Source organism: Pan paniscus, chromosome 4, assembly GCF_029289425.2.
Source record: "Pan paniscus chromosome 4, NHGRI_mPanPan1-v2.0_pri, whole genome shotgun sequence".
Taxonomy (NCBI): Eukaryota; Metazoa; Chordata; class Mammalia; order Primates; family Hominidae; genus Pan; species Pan paniscus.
This window is the reverse complement of record NC_073253.2, coordinates 44932708-44948081: the sequence shown is the minus strand read 5'-3', so window position 1 is coordinate 44948081 and position 15374 is coordinate 44932708. Positions and strand designations below refer to the sequence as shown.

Genomic DNA, 15374 nt, shown 5'->3' with positions numbered 1-15374 from the left:
AGGCCCCTGTTCCAGGCCCTAGCTCCCAGATGACATTTCTAGACATACCCTGGGACATAAGAGAATCTGCTGCCTTAAAGGAAAGGACCCAGTGCTAGCAGCATTCATCACCTGCTAAATGAAGAGTCCTTGGGCCCCTGAATAACCAGTAGCAATACCCAGGTACATCAAGGGCCTTGGGTAAGACCTCGAGACTTGCTGGCTTCAGGTGAGACTCAGCACATTACCAGCTGTGGTGCATATGGGGCAAAACTCCTTCTGCTTGAGAAAAGCAGAGGGGAAAGTAAAGGGGACTTTGTCTTGCACCTTAGGTACCAGCACAGTCACAGTGGGGTAGAACACCAAGTGGGCTCTTGGGATCTCCAATTCCAGGACTTGGCTCTTGGATGGTATTTCTGGACCTGCCCTGGGTCAGAGGGGAGCCCCCTGCCCTAAAGGTTGAGTCCCAGGCCAGGCATCATTCACCATAAGCTGACTTAAGGGCCTTTGGGTCATAAGGGAATATCAGAGGTAGTCTGGCAGTACTCCTCATGGCCAGGGGTAGTGGTGGCTACAGGGTGAGGCTCCTCTGACTTTGGAAAGGGGAGGGAAAAGTGGGAAGGACGGCATCTTGTGTTTTGACTGCCAACTCAGCAGCACTACAACAGAATACCAGGTAGGCTTCTAAGGTTTTTGACTCTAGTCTCTGACTTCCAGACAGTACCTCTGGACCCATCAAGGGCCTAGAGTACCTCCCTGCCATGAGGGGCAAGACACAGGACTGTCTGGCTTTGCCACTGGCTGATTGTAGAGCCCCAGGACCTAGAGTGAACATAGGCAGTAACCAGGGAGTGGTTACAGCAGGCCTTGAGCAAGATCCAGTTGTGTGCTGGCTTCAGGTCTGACCCAGAGCAGTCATAGTTTTAGTGACCACGGGGTGCTTGTGTCACCCCATCCCCAGCTTTAGGTAGCTCAGAACAGAGAGAGAGAGACTCTATTTGTTTGGGAGAAAGTAAGCAAAAAGAACAAGAGTCTCTGCCTGGTAATCCAGAGAATTCTCCAGTATCTTATCCAAGACCAAAACAGTAACTCTACGAGTCTGCAAGAAGCACAGCATTACTGGGGCTAGGGTGTCCCCTAAAGCAGATACAGCTTAGGTCAAAACAGCCAAGTCTTTTCAAATATCTGCAGAGCCTTCCCAAAAAGGATGGGTACAAATAAGCCCAGATAGTGAAGTCTACAATAAATATCTAACTCTTCACTGCCTAGACACTGAAGAACATCTACTAGCCTCAGTACCATCCAGGAAAACCTTATTTAGTTCACCAAATGAACTAAATAAGGTACCACAGACCAATCCTAGAGAAACAGACTTCTGTGATCTTTCAGACACAGAATTCAAAATAGCTGTACTGAGGAAACTCAAATAAATTCAAGATAATATAGAGAAGGAATTCATAATTCTTTTTGGGGGGACTCATAATTCTATCAGATAAATTTAACAAAGAGATTGAAATAATCAAAAAGCATCAAGCAGAAATTCTGGCACTGAAAAATTCCATTGGCATAGTGAAGAATGCATCAGAGTCCTTTAATTGATCAAGCAGAAGAGATACTTAGTGAGCTTGGAGACAGGCTCTTTTTGAAAATATACAGTCAGAGGAGACAAAAGAAAAAAACAATAAAAAACAACAAATAATGCTTACAGGATCTAGAAAATAGCCTCAAAAAAGCAAATCTAAAAGTTTTGGCCTCAAAGAGGGGATAAAGAGATAGGAGTAGAAACTTTATTGAAAGGGATAATAACAAAGAACTTCCCAAACCTAAAGAAAGATATCAATATCCAAGTAGAAGAGAATTATACAACACGAAGAAGATTTAGAGTACCTCAAGGCATTTAATAATCAAACTCCCAAAAGTCAAGGATAAAGAAAGAATCCTAAAAGCAGCAAGAGAAAAGAAACAAATAACATACAATGGAACTCTAATACATCTGGCAGCAGACTTTTCAGCAGAAACCTCATAGGCCAGGAGAGAGTGGTATAGCATATTTAAAGTGCTGAAGGAAAAAAATTTCTAACCTAGAATAGTATATCCAGCAAAAATATCCTTCAAACACGAAGGAGAAATAAAGACTTTCCCAGACATACAAAAGCTGAGGGATTTCATCAACACCAGATCTGTCCTACAAGAAATGCTAAAGTGAGTTCTTCAATCGGAAAGAAAAAGACGTTAATGAGCAAGAAGAAACCATCTGAAGATACAAAACTCACTGGTAATAGTAAGTATTAAAAAAAAACACAAAATATGATAACACCATAGCTGTGGTGTGTAAACTACTCTTACCATACATACAAAGAATAAATGATGAACCAACCAAAAATAATAACCACAACAACTTTTCAAGACATAGTACAATAAGATATAAATAGAAACAACAAAAAGTTAAAAAGCGAGAGGATGAAGTTAAGGCATAGAGTTTTTATTGGTTTTCTTTTTGCTTATTTGTTTGTTTGTTTATGCAAACAGTGTTAAGTTGTTATCAGGTTAAAATAATGGGTTATAAGATAGTATTTGCAAGCCTCATGGTAACCTCAAACCAAAAAACATCCAATGGATACACAAAAACCTAAAAGCAAGAAACTAAATCATGTCCATATTGTTATTGATAAGTAAGAACTTACATAATATTATGTCATTTACATAACATTGAATGCAAATGGACTAACTTATCCAATCAAAAGACATAGAGTGGAGGAATGGATGAAAAAACAAGACCTATTGATCTGTTGCACACAAGAAACATACTTCACCTATAAAGACATACATACACTGAAAATAAAAGGTTAGAAAAAGGTACTTCATGCCAACAGAAACCAAAAAACGAGTAGGAGTAGCTATACTTCTATCCGACCAAATAGATTTCAAGACAAAAACTGTAAGAGACAAAGAAGGTCACTACATAATGATAAAGGGGTCAATTCAACAAGAGGCTATAACAATTATATATGCACCCAACTCTGGAGCACCCAGATATATAAAGCAAATATTATTAGAACTAAAGAGAGAGATAGGCCCCAATACAATAATAGCTGGAGACTTAACAACTCACTTTCAGCATTGGACAAATCTTCCAGACAGAAAATCAACAAAGAAACATCAGACTTAATCTGCACTACAGACCAAATAGATTTAATAGATATTTACAGACATTTTATCCAATGGCTGCAGAATACACATTCTTTTCCTGAGCACATGGATCATTCTCAAAAACAGACCATATCTTATGTCACAAAGCACACCTTAAAACACTCAAAAACTGAAATAATATCAGGCATCCTCTCTGACTACAATGGAATAAAACTAGAAATTAATAATAAGAGGAATTTTGGAAACCATACAAATGCATGGAAATTAAACAATATGCTCCTTAATGACCAGTAGATCAATGAAGAAATTTAGAAGAAAATTGAAATTTTTCTTGGAAAAAATGATAATGGAAACACAACATACCAAAACCTATGGGATACAACAAAAGCAGTACTCAGAGGGAAGTTTTATTGTAGGTTGTAAGTGCCTACAATAAAAAAGAGGAAAATCTTCAAATAATCTAATGAAGCATCTTAAAGAACTAGAAAAGTAAGACCAAACCAAACCCAAAATTAGTAGAAGAAAAAAAAATAAAGATCATAGCAGAAACAAATGAAATTGAAAAAAACAATACAAGGCCAGTGCCGTGGCTCACACCTGTAATTCCAGCATTTTGGGAAGCCAAGGCCGGCAGATCATCTGAGGTCAGGAATTCAAGACCAGCCTGGCCAACATAGTGAAACACTGTCTCTACCAAAAATACAAAAATTAGCTGCACATGGTGGCACGTGCTGGTAGTCCCAGCTACTTGGGAGGCTGAGGCAGGAGAATCACTTGAACCCAGGAGACAGATATTGTAGCAAGCCAAGATTATGCCACTGCACTCCAGCCTGGGTGACAGAGTGAGACTCCGTGAAGAAAAAAAAAAAAAAAAAAAAAAAGGATCAATGAAACAAAAAGTTGTTTTTTTGAAAAGTTAAACAAAAATGACAAACCTTTAGCCATACTAACAAAGGGAAAAAAAAGAAGATACAAATAAATAAAATCAGAAATGAAAAAGGAGACATTACAACTGATACTGCAGAAATTCAGAGGATAATTAGTGGCTACTATGAGCAACTATATGCCAATACATTGGAAACCCTAGAAGAAATAAACAAATTCCTAGACACATACAACCTACCAAGATTGAATCAGGAATAAATCCAAAACCTGAACAGACCAATAACAAGTAACAAGATTGAAGCCATAATAAAAAGTCTCCCAGTAAAGAAAAGCCTGAGACTTGATGGCTTCACTGCTGAATTCTACCAAACATTTAAAGATGGGCTAATATCAATCCTACCCAAACTATTCCAAAAAATAGAGGAGGAGGGATACTCCTTCCAAACTCATTCTATGAGGCCAGGGTTACCCTGATACAAAAACCAGACAAAGACATATCAAAAAAAGAAAACTATAGGCCAATATTGAATTGAATATTGATGAATATTGATGCAAAATTCCTCCACCAAATACTAGCAAACCAAATTCAACAATACATTAGAAAGATCATCCAACATGACCAAATGGGATTTATCCCTGGGATGCTAGGATGGTTCAGTATATGCAAATCAATCAATGTGATACACCATATCAAAGGAATGAACGATAAAACCCATATGATCATTTCAACTGGTGCTGAAAAAGCATTTGATGAAAATCAACATCCCTTCATGATAAAAACTCCCAAAAGACAGGATAGAAGGAACATACCTCAACATAATAAAAGCCATATATGACAGACCCACAGTGAATATCATATGGAATGGGGGAAAACTGAAAGCCTTTCCTCTAAGATCTGGAACACAACAAGGATGCCCACTGTCACCACTGTTAATTCAACATGGTACTGGAAATTCTAGCTAGAGCAATCAGACAAGAGAAAGATATAAAGAGCATCCAAATTGGAAAGGGAAACGTCAAATTATCCTTGTTTGCAGGTAATATAATCTTATATTTGGAAAACGCTAAAGACTCCACAAGGAAACTATTAGAACTGATAAACAAATTCAGTAAAGTTGCAGGATACAAAATCAACATACAAAAATTAGTAGCATTTCTATATGTGAACAGTGAAAAACGTGAAAAAGAAATCAAAAAAGTAATCCCATTTACAATGGCCACACATAAAATTAAATACCTCGGAATTAATGAAAGAAGTGAAATATCTCTATAATGAAAACTATAAAACACTGATGAAAGAAATTGAAGAGGACACCAAAAAATGGAAAAATATTCCATGTTCACAAATTGGAAAAATCGGTATTGTTAAAAATGTCCATACTACCCAAAGCCATATACAGTCCACAGATTCCATGCAATCCCTATCAAAATACTAATGACATTCTTCACAGAACTACAAAAAAAATCCTAAAATTTTTACAGAACTACAAAAGGCCCAGACCAGCCAAAGTCATCCTAAGCAAAAAGAACAAAACTGGAGGAATCACATTACCTGACTTCAAATTATACTACAGAGCTATAGTAAGCAAAACAGCATAGTACTGCCATAAAAACAGACACATAGACCAATGGAATAGAATACAGAACCCAGAAACAAATCCATACATCTACAGTGAACTGATTTTGACAAAGGTACCAAGAACAGACACTGTGGAAAAGATAGCCTCTTCAATGAATAGTATTGGGAAAACTGGATATCCATATGCAGAAGAATGAAACTAGACCTGTATCTCTTACCATATAAAAAATCAAATCAAAATGGATTAAGGACTTAAATCTAAGACCTCAAACTATGAAACTATTAAAAGAAAACACTGGGAAAGTCTCCAGGATATTGGACTGGGCAAAGATTTCTCAACCAATACTCCACAAGCACAGGCAACCAAAGCAAAAATGGACAAATGAGATCATATCAAGTGAAAAGCTTATGCACAGCAAACAAAGTGAAGCAATCAACAAAGTGAAGAGACAATCCACAGAATGGGAGAAAATATTTGCAAACAACTCATCTGACAAAGGATTAATAACCAGAATATATAAAGATCTCAAACAACTCTGTAGGAAAAAAAATCTAATACTCTGATTTTAAAATGAGCAAAAGTTCTGAATAAACATTTCTCAAAAAAGGACATACAAATGGCAAACAGGCTTTTGAAAAAGTGATCAACACCACTGATCATCAGAGAAATGCAAATCAAAACTACAATGAGATATTATCTCACCCTTGTTAAAATGGCTTATATCCAAAAGACAGGCAATAACAAATGCTAGAGAGGATGTGGAGAAAAGGGAACACTTGTACACTGTTGGTGGGAATGTGATTTATTACAACCACTATGGAGAACATTTTGGAGGTTCCTCAAAAAACTAAAAATAGAGCTACTATATGATGCAGCAATTCACTGCTGGGTATATACCCAAAAGAAAGGAAGTAAGTATATCAATGAGATACCTGCACTCCTATGTTTGTTGCCGCACTGTTTAGAATAGCTAAAATTTGGAAGCAATGTAAGTGTCCATCAACAGATGAATGGATAAAGAAAATGTGGTACATATACTCAGTGGAGTACAATTCAGCCATAAAAAGTAATGAGATCCCATCATTTGCAACAAGGATGGAACTGGAGATCATTTTGTTAAGTGAAATAACAAACATCACAACCGAGAGACAAACATCACATGTTCTCACTTGTTTGTGGGATCTAAAAATCAAAACAATTGAACTCATGAACGTAGAGTGGTTACCAGAGGCTGGGAAGCGTAGAAGGGGGCTGGGAAGGAGGTAGAGATGGTGGCTGAGTGCAAAAAAAAAAAAAATAGAACGAATAAGACCTACTATTTGATAGCACAATAGGGTGACTATAGTCAATAATAACTTTTTTTTTTTTTTTGAGACAGAGTTTCACTCTTCTTGCCCAGGCTGGAGTGCAATGGCGAGATCTCGGCTCACTGCAACCTCTGCTCCTGGGTTCAAGCGATTCCTGCCTCAGCCTCCCAAATAGCTGTGATTACAGGCAAGTGCGACCATGCCCAGCTAATTTTTCTATTTTTAGTAGAGATAGGGTTTCACCATGTTAGCCAGGCTATTCTCAAACTCCTGACCTCAGGTGATCCACCTGCCTCAACCTCCCAAAGTGCTGGGATTACAGGCGTTAGCCATTGAGCCAGGCCAATAATAACTTAACTATACATTTTAAAATAACCTAAAGAGTGTAATTGAATTGTTTGTAACCCAAAGGATAAATTCTTGAGGGAATGGATACCCCATTCTCCATGATCTGCTTATTTCACATTGCATGTTTTTATCAAAACATCTCATATACCCCATAAATAATACACCTATTATGTAACTCAGAAAAAAATTTTTTAATGTTTTAAAGGCAAAAAAATAGAGACTTCATAAAGATATTGTATAACAACATAAGAACAGGGACCTATGAAAAAAGAAAAGTAAAAAATTAAGAAAAAGCACCTGGAAATTAAAAATAAAATAGCCAAAATAAATGAATAAACAAACAGCCAAAAGAAATATTTCAATATAAAGTTTGAGAGAGAGGCTGGGCGCGGTGGCTCATGCCTGTAATCCCAGCACTTTGGGAGGCTGAGGCAGGCAGATCACCTGAGGTCAGGAGTTCGAGACCAGTCTGCCCAACATGGCAAAACCCCATCTCTACGGAAAATACAAAAAATTAGCTTGGCATGCTGGCGGGCGCCTGTAAGCCCAGCTACTCGGGAGGCTGAGGCAAGAGACTCGCTTCAACATGGGTGGCAGAGGTTGCAGTGAGCCGAGATCATGCCATTGCACTCCAGCCTGGGTGAAAAGCACGAAACTCTGTCTCAATAAATTAATTAATTAATTAATTAATTTGGGAGAGAAAGTCAAGAAATTCTCAGAAAAATAAAAGCTTAAAAACCAGAGGGAAAACATGAGAAAAAATACAATAATTGATGCTTATTGAGTGCTTATCTTATGTCAGTTCTAAGAATTTTACATGTATTCATACATTTAATGCTTCACGGTTTTATGAGATAGGAGCTATTCTTATAATCAACCCATTTTACATATGAGAAAACTGAGGCATGGAGAAATTAAATAACTTGCCCAAGGCAAACAGCTAGTAAATAAATGGCACAGCTAGAATTTGCAACCACAGCAGTCTGCCCCTTAACCAGTATGCTATACTGCCAGATGAAACATAAAGATCGAAATATCATGCTATCCTGATTGAAATAATGGAAGAAGGACTCGAAATATAGTTGCAAATGTTGTCGAAGAATGTATTATGAATGCATTGAATGATACCCTAGAGAAATTCAGCCATAAGAGGTTGTAGTGAGCCAAGATCACACCACTGCACTCCAGCCTGAGCAACAGAGCAAGACTCCATCTCAAAAAAAAAAAAAAAGAAGAAGAAGAAAGAAGAAAAGAAAAGAAATTTAGCCATAAATTTCCAGCTGCAAAAGCCAAAACCTCTCATTGAAGATGGCACCACTAAAGAGGATCTACATTATTTAGCAACCTCAAAAATCCAAAGCTAGAAAGTAAACACAAATAATGATTGAATTTAACTGATATCTAATAGCTGGATATTCCTGTATTGTAAGTCGTAAAAGTTAAGAAAAAAAAAAGTGTAAAGGCATTAGAATAGTAGTTGGTAAATAACATAATAGATACCAATTTCCAGTCAAGATCGGGCAATGAGTTCATGCTTTGATTTCCTCTTTATTATCCAAATATGTGAAAATATGGAATAAAATATATAAAAGGAGAAAATGTGTCATATTCAAAAAAAGACAAACATCTCCATGGAACAGAGGTGCAAAACTAAGAGCCAGGCTAAAGCTGTGGCTGTGGTGGCCAGAAACAGCTCCATGGGAGTCAACGAGTTTTAAAATTTCCATAAATAAGGCAGAAATCAGGCTTGCTGCTTGAGGAAATAGACTGAACAAAACATAGCCAACTTCTGCTTAGAGCTGTTGCAGTGTTTTTCAACTTTTATTTTCATTATTATCCCTCTAAAAAGATAAATGTTGTTTAAATTTTTCCTAGTGAGAGAAATTAAATGCTAGGGAATATAATTTTTAGGAGGCAGGATTGTGCTTTGAAGAGCCACAAACCATTGTAATATCTAAGATTATTCACCTTCTAAGAATCAAATGTTAAATGATCAGGAGCAACATTGCCCCTGTGGAGAATGCATACATTATAGCTTAAAAACCCACAGCCTTGCCACTAAGAATGGAGCCAAACTGCTCATTGGCCGTATGACCGGCTCTTGGGTACTCTACCATCACTATAGTGCAGGAACTCCAACCAGCAATTAATTTAAAGCCTCATTATAGATTTAGGGTTCTGAAGGACATTGTAAGGGAGAACTGCAAAAATGTTGAACAGAGAGGCATATGGGCAAAGATGGGAGAAGGAGAGACAAATGAAAAATGAAAAAAAAAAGGCTTATTCAAAATTACTGGTAAACCAAAATTCCAAAAAACAAAAATACATTGCTACTAAAGAAAGCCAACAAAATTAACAATCATGTATTCTCTCTGGAAAATTAATTTTATTAGACAGCTGAACAAAGACTAAATTATAAACAGTGAGCATTTACAAAAAAGAGAAAACAAAAGAATACAAAATTCCTCAACAAAAACAGATTTTAAAATACCACAAGATAAGCGAACATTTAAAAGAAGCAATTAGAAATTTAGAAAATGATATATATTGATTGAATTTCAAAATACAAATACAGGACCAGGCACCATGGCTTGCACCTGTAATCTCACTACTTTGGGATGCTGAGGTGGGAGGATCACGTGAAGCCAGGAGTTTGAGATCAGCCTGGGCAGCATAGTGAGACCCCATCCATATGAAAAAAAATTTTTTATTACCCAGGCATGGTGGCATGTGCCTGTAGTCCAGCTATTAGGAGGCTTAGGCAGGAGGATGGCTTGAGTCCAGGAGTTTAAAGTTACCATGAGCTATGATCATACCACTGCACTCCAGCCTGGTCAACAGAGAAAGGCCTTGTCTCTTAAAAAAATAGATAAATACAATAAACAGGACTATACTGTTCTCCCTTTTAGAGAGAGAGAAAGAGAGAGAATTTAAGTAGCAATGTATGAAACATGAAAGATAGACTGAGAGATTCCAAATATTTTAATGAATAGGATTTCCAAAAGAAGAAACTGAAATGAATGATGAGGAATAAATATCTGAAAAAATTGTTGCTGAACAGGCATGGTGGTTCACGTCCCAGCACTTTGGGAGACCAAGGCGGGCAGATCACTTGAGGCCAGGAGTTTGAGACCAGCCTGGCCAATATGGCAAAACCCCATTTCTACTAAAAATACAAAAATCAGCCAGGCATGGTGGCACATGCCTGTCATCCCAGCTACTTGGGAGGCTGAGGCACAAGAATCACTTGAATCCAGGAGGCAGAGGTTGCAATGAGCCGAGATCACACCACTGCACTCCAGCCTGGGCAACAGAGTGAAACTCTGCCTCAAAAAAAAAAAAAAAGAGTTGCTGATCTTTTTCTAGAATTAAAGAAAGAAACCTGATTAATCATCGGATCAGTATGATCCAAATACTAAGTAGAATAAATACAAATAAAACCAAGCTTGGACACACTGAAGTGAAATGTTGAAATCAAGTATAAAGAGACAGTCTTAAAATTCATCAGTGAGAAAGACAAACAACCTAAAACAGTGTGACAATTGTACTGACAGCAGATTCCTTGTTAGCAAAAGTAGATATAAGAAGTTAATGAAATAATATTTTAAAACATCAGAGAGGTGGTCATCTAAGATATTAACATAAGGGCAAATACGGGTGAGGAGCACACAAAAACTCTGTATTATCTTTGCTACTTTTCTGTAACTCTAAAATAATTCCCTTAAAAAGGTTTTTTTTTAATGTAGTGAAAAGGAAAAAAAACAGTTAAGCTAGAATTTTATAGCCAGCTAATCCATCTGCCAAAGACATGAAAATAATTATATGAGAATATAGAAAAGCAAGAAGTGCATCAAACACAGTGAAAAGTTGTAAGATTACAAAAAAAAACTGACTAGCCTAGAAACTGATTCCTGTCTTCCTTTCTTCCTCCTTCCTTCATGAATAATTCAGTCCAAAATCAACTAGGTAGGGCCAAGCAAGGTAGGTCTCTGGAGGCTGTGGGGAGAAAAGTAGCAGCGGCAGCTCAGCATGGGGTATCAAAGCTGGAGCAAAATGAGATCATCTGTGCACCCATTTAGCACCATGCTAAATCTGAACAACCCAAATTTAGCATGGGTTGTCCAAGCTAAATCAAAGGAAGAGGGTGTCTACTCAGTAGAGAGGTGGTCATAGTCCAGCACAAAGGGTCAAAAGCCAAGTAGAATGAGATCATCTGTGCAGGGGGGAACAGTGGTGGTGGATGAAATGCTCATGGGAGCATTTCAGAATTTGGATTTTTGGATTTGGAAAGCTCAAGCAGTAAGTATAATGCGAATATTCCAAAATCAAAAAAAAATGAAAAAAATTGAAACAAAATACTTCTCAGTCCCAAGCATTTCAGATAAGAGATACTCAACCTGTAATAAATAAATATGTTGAGAATAATAAAAGCCAGGTTTTTTACTTCAGAGATAAGTTATAAATAAAAGGAGAAAAGTAGAATGAACTCCATGATGTTTGCTTGGAATTGGAAGCATGAGTGGGAACTCATAGTTTTCAATATGTGTGTGCAGGTGTATTGTGTATAGAGCTTTGTCAATTGAGAGAGCCTAAGAAGATCAGCACCCAAAAGGTTTGAGCACACCTAGTGCCCAAATCTTCATTTCTGAATATCATTGTTTGCTAAAAAGAATCAGGGTTCTTGGCCGGGCATGGTGGCTCATGCCTATAATCCCAGCACTTTGGGAGGTCGAGGCAGGTAGATCACCTGAGGTCAGGAGTTTGAGACCAGCCTGACCAACATGGTAAAACCCCGTCTTTACTAAAAATACAAAATTAGCCATGTGTGGTGGTGCATGCCTGTAATCCCAGCTACTCGGGAGGCTGAGGCAGGAGAGTTGCTTGAACCTGGGAGGCAGAGGTTGCAGTGAGCCGAGATTGCACCATTGCACTCCAGCCTGGGCGAGAAGAGTGAAACTCTGTTTCAAAAAAAAAAAAAAAAAAGAATCAGGGTTTCTTGGGAAAATGCCTGTTTCCAAAGCTGGCAGGGGAAGTGCTCAAAAAATGATGAGAAGGGCAGGCTAACAATCTCTTCAACAAGTGATGCTAGGAGAACTGGATATTCACTTGCAAAAGAATGAAGTTGGATTCTTACTTCACGCCATATACAAAAAATTAATTTAAAATGGATCAAAGATCAAAATGTATGCACTAAAACTATAAAACTCTTAGAAGAACACATAAGGGTAAATCTTCATGACTCTGGATTTGTCAATGGTTTCTTAGGTATGACACCAAAATCACAGCAACAAAAGAAAAAATAGATAAATTGGACTTCATTAAAATTTAAAAAGCTTTGTGCATCAAAGAATCAAGAGTGAAAATGCAAACTTCAGAATGGGACAAAATATTTGCAAGCCATCTATCTGACGAGGATCTAGTATCCAGAATACATAAGGAACTCCTACAATTCAACAACAAAAAAAAGAAACAACACTATTTAAAATGAGTTGAGTATTAATTTCTCCAAAGATATATAAATGGCCAAAAAGCACATGAAAACAGTCTCAACATCATTAGTTATTAGAGAAATGCAAATCAAAACCACAATGAGATACCACTTCACACTCAGTAGGATAGCAATTAAAATGGGGGGGGGGAATCAGTGTTTGTGAGGAAGTGAAGTCATCGGATTGGAACCCTTATATATTGCTGGTGGGAATGTAAAATAATGCAGCCACTGTGGAAAACAGTTTGGATGTTCCTCAATGTGGTAAACATAGAATTATCATGTGATCCATCACTCCCACTCCTAGGTATATACCAAAAATAACTGGAAATAGCATTCAAACAAAAACATGTATGTAAATTTTCATAGCAGCACTATTCACAAGAGCCAAAAGATGGAAACAGCCCAAATATTCATCAATAGATGAATAGATAAATAAAATGTGGTATATCCACACAATGGAATATTATTAAACTATAAAAAGAAATGAAGTACTGATACATACTACAACATGGATGAACCATGAAGGCATTACACTAAGTGAAGGAAGACACAAAAGACCATATATTGTATTTATATGAAATATCCAGAATAGGCAAATCCATTGAGACAGAAAGCAGATTTGTGGTTGCCAGGAGGGCAGAAATGGGGAATGAATGCTTAATTATTAATAGTATGGGGTTTCCATTCGGGGTGACAAAAATTTCTCAAACTAGATATTTCACAATATATAGTGATGATTTCACAATATCGGCCAAGCATGGTGGCTCATGCCTGTAATCCCAGCACTTTGGGAGGCTGAAGCAGGCGGATCACCTGAGGTTGGGAGTTCCAAACCAGCCTGGACAACATGGTGAAACACCTGTCTCTACTAAAAATACAAAAAAAAAAAAAAAAGAAGAAAGAAAGAAGAAAAACGTTAGCCAGGTGTGGTGGTGCATACCTGTAATCTTGGCTACTCAGGAGGCTGAGGTAGGAGAATCACTTGAACCCGAGAGGCAGAGGTTGCAGTGAGATGAGATCGCGCCATTGCACTCAGCCTGGGCAACAAGAGCGAAACTCTGTCTCAAAAAAAAAGAAAAAAAAAAAACAATATCATGAAAGTACTTAATGCCATTGAGCTGTCGAAACAGTTTAAATAACAAAAATTAGAATAAAAAAATAAAATTGTCATAATGGTAAATTTTATGTTATATGTATTTTGCCACAATAAAAAAAATTAAATGATCAAAATAAAATTATGGAGCCATGTCAAAGGACATAGAAACCAACTTGAAGCACTTCCCACTGGCCTGTCTGGGAAAATTCGAACATCAATAAGTAGTAATAGAAATAGATCCATTGAATAAAATAGAAATCCATGAAATTCAATATGAGAGTCCAAAAGAGGAAAGAGAAAATTTTTCCTTACAGTGCAATTCAAAATAATATTTATAAAAGGAATGATGAAACTCACCATTTAGTAAACATCATAGTAAAAATTAATTCAACCAAGAAGCATCAATGGATAAGAGTCAATAAAAGTTTGATGAGGAAAGAAATATATACATAGTCTCAAAGTCCCTCCTCACAAAACATTTTATAATTACAAAAGGAAAAAGAATAACTTTATAGGAAAAAAACCCGACAGACACCACCTTAATCAAGTGATCAAACTTAACATCATCAGTAGTGGGACAAACCAAAATCGTGTACCACCTGACAGGCTGCAATGAGAACATAGCATCTCTGCCATCAATCAGGTGTATGAAATTGGGCAAATAACTCACGTCTTTAGACCTCTGTTTCTTCGTCTGAAAAAGGAAGTAAGTAGAATAGATAATATCTAACATCCTCTCCAGCTCTAAATTTCTACTATTCTAATACTTATTAAACTCATCTAAATATATGTCTTCATGTTCAGAACTTGGCAGGGGGAGGTAGAAACCTTTCTCTCAGCTTAAGTGGTTGATGTTCTTACATAGGCAAACTGGGTGTAAAGTGCACAAAATGAAATACACAGTAAAATTTTCAAACTTGAATAGTTTAAATGACAAAAAAAATCCCTAATTTCATAGAGACTACTGGAAAAGTCAAAATTTAAGAGTTTTAAAAGCAATAATAATTATTCCTTTCAAAGGAATACCTGCGTTTAAACTAGTATAGGAAAACAATTATATGGGAATAAATGCTTATATAAATAAGTGCTTGAAATGCTTTTCTTCCCTTAAGAAAGGTGAACATGGCTACTCCAACTGGTCAACCCCATTAAGAAGCTTGGCAAAATCTCTGAGGTGTGGAAAAACTCCAGACCTTTCAAGCAAGGCACTCACACATCCCAATCACTAAGAGCATCTTCAATACAGGGAAGAACTCTCTACTTGGCTGAAAGTCACTGCTTTCTGAAGGGTAAGATTAATGTCATTTAGTTAAGCAGGAGAGAATGGTTCTGTAAAATAACTCAAGCCCTCACAGGGCAATTCAAATGATCAACAACCTCATAAATAAATGCAGTCATATCAATATTCAGCTGGCAAACCATCAAAATGTGAAGTCTGAACCAATCTTATACTATTTGGCTTCAGCTATCAGCTTTTTTGCAAACAGAAACACATTAATTGGTAATTACTAATCTTTTAAGGTTGGAAGAGCCAACTC

The 15374-nt window shown here is 37.0% G+C and overlaps 1 long non-coding RNA gene across 1 annotated transcript in view; it reads right to left on the bottom strand.

Moving 5' to 3' along the window:
- Window positions 1-15374, bottom strand: part of LOC103783941 (uncharacterized) — a 413541-nt gene that overhangs the window by 380531 nt on the left and 17636 nt on the right. The window contains exon 2 of the long non-coding RNA XR_004671529.3: window positions 13681-13798. This is a non-coding gene — a long non-coding RNA (uncharacterized LOC103783941). The remainder of the gene's footprint in view (window positions 1-13680; window positions 13799-15374) is intronic.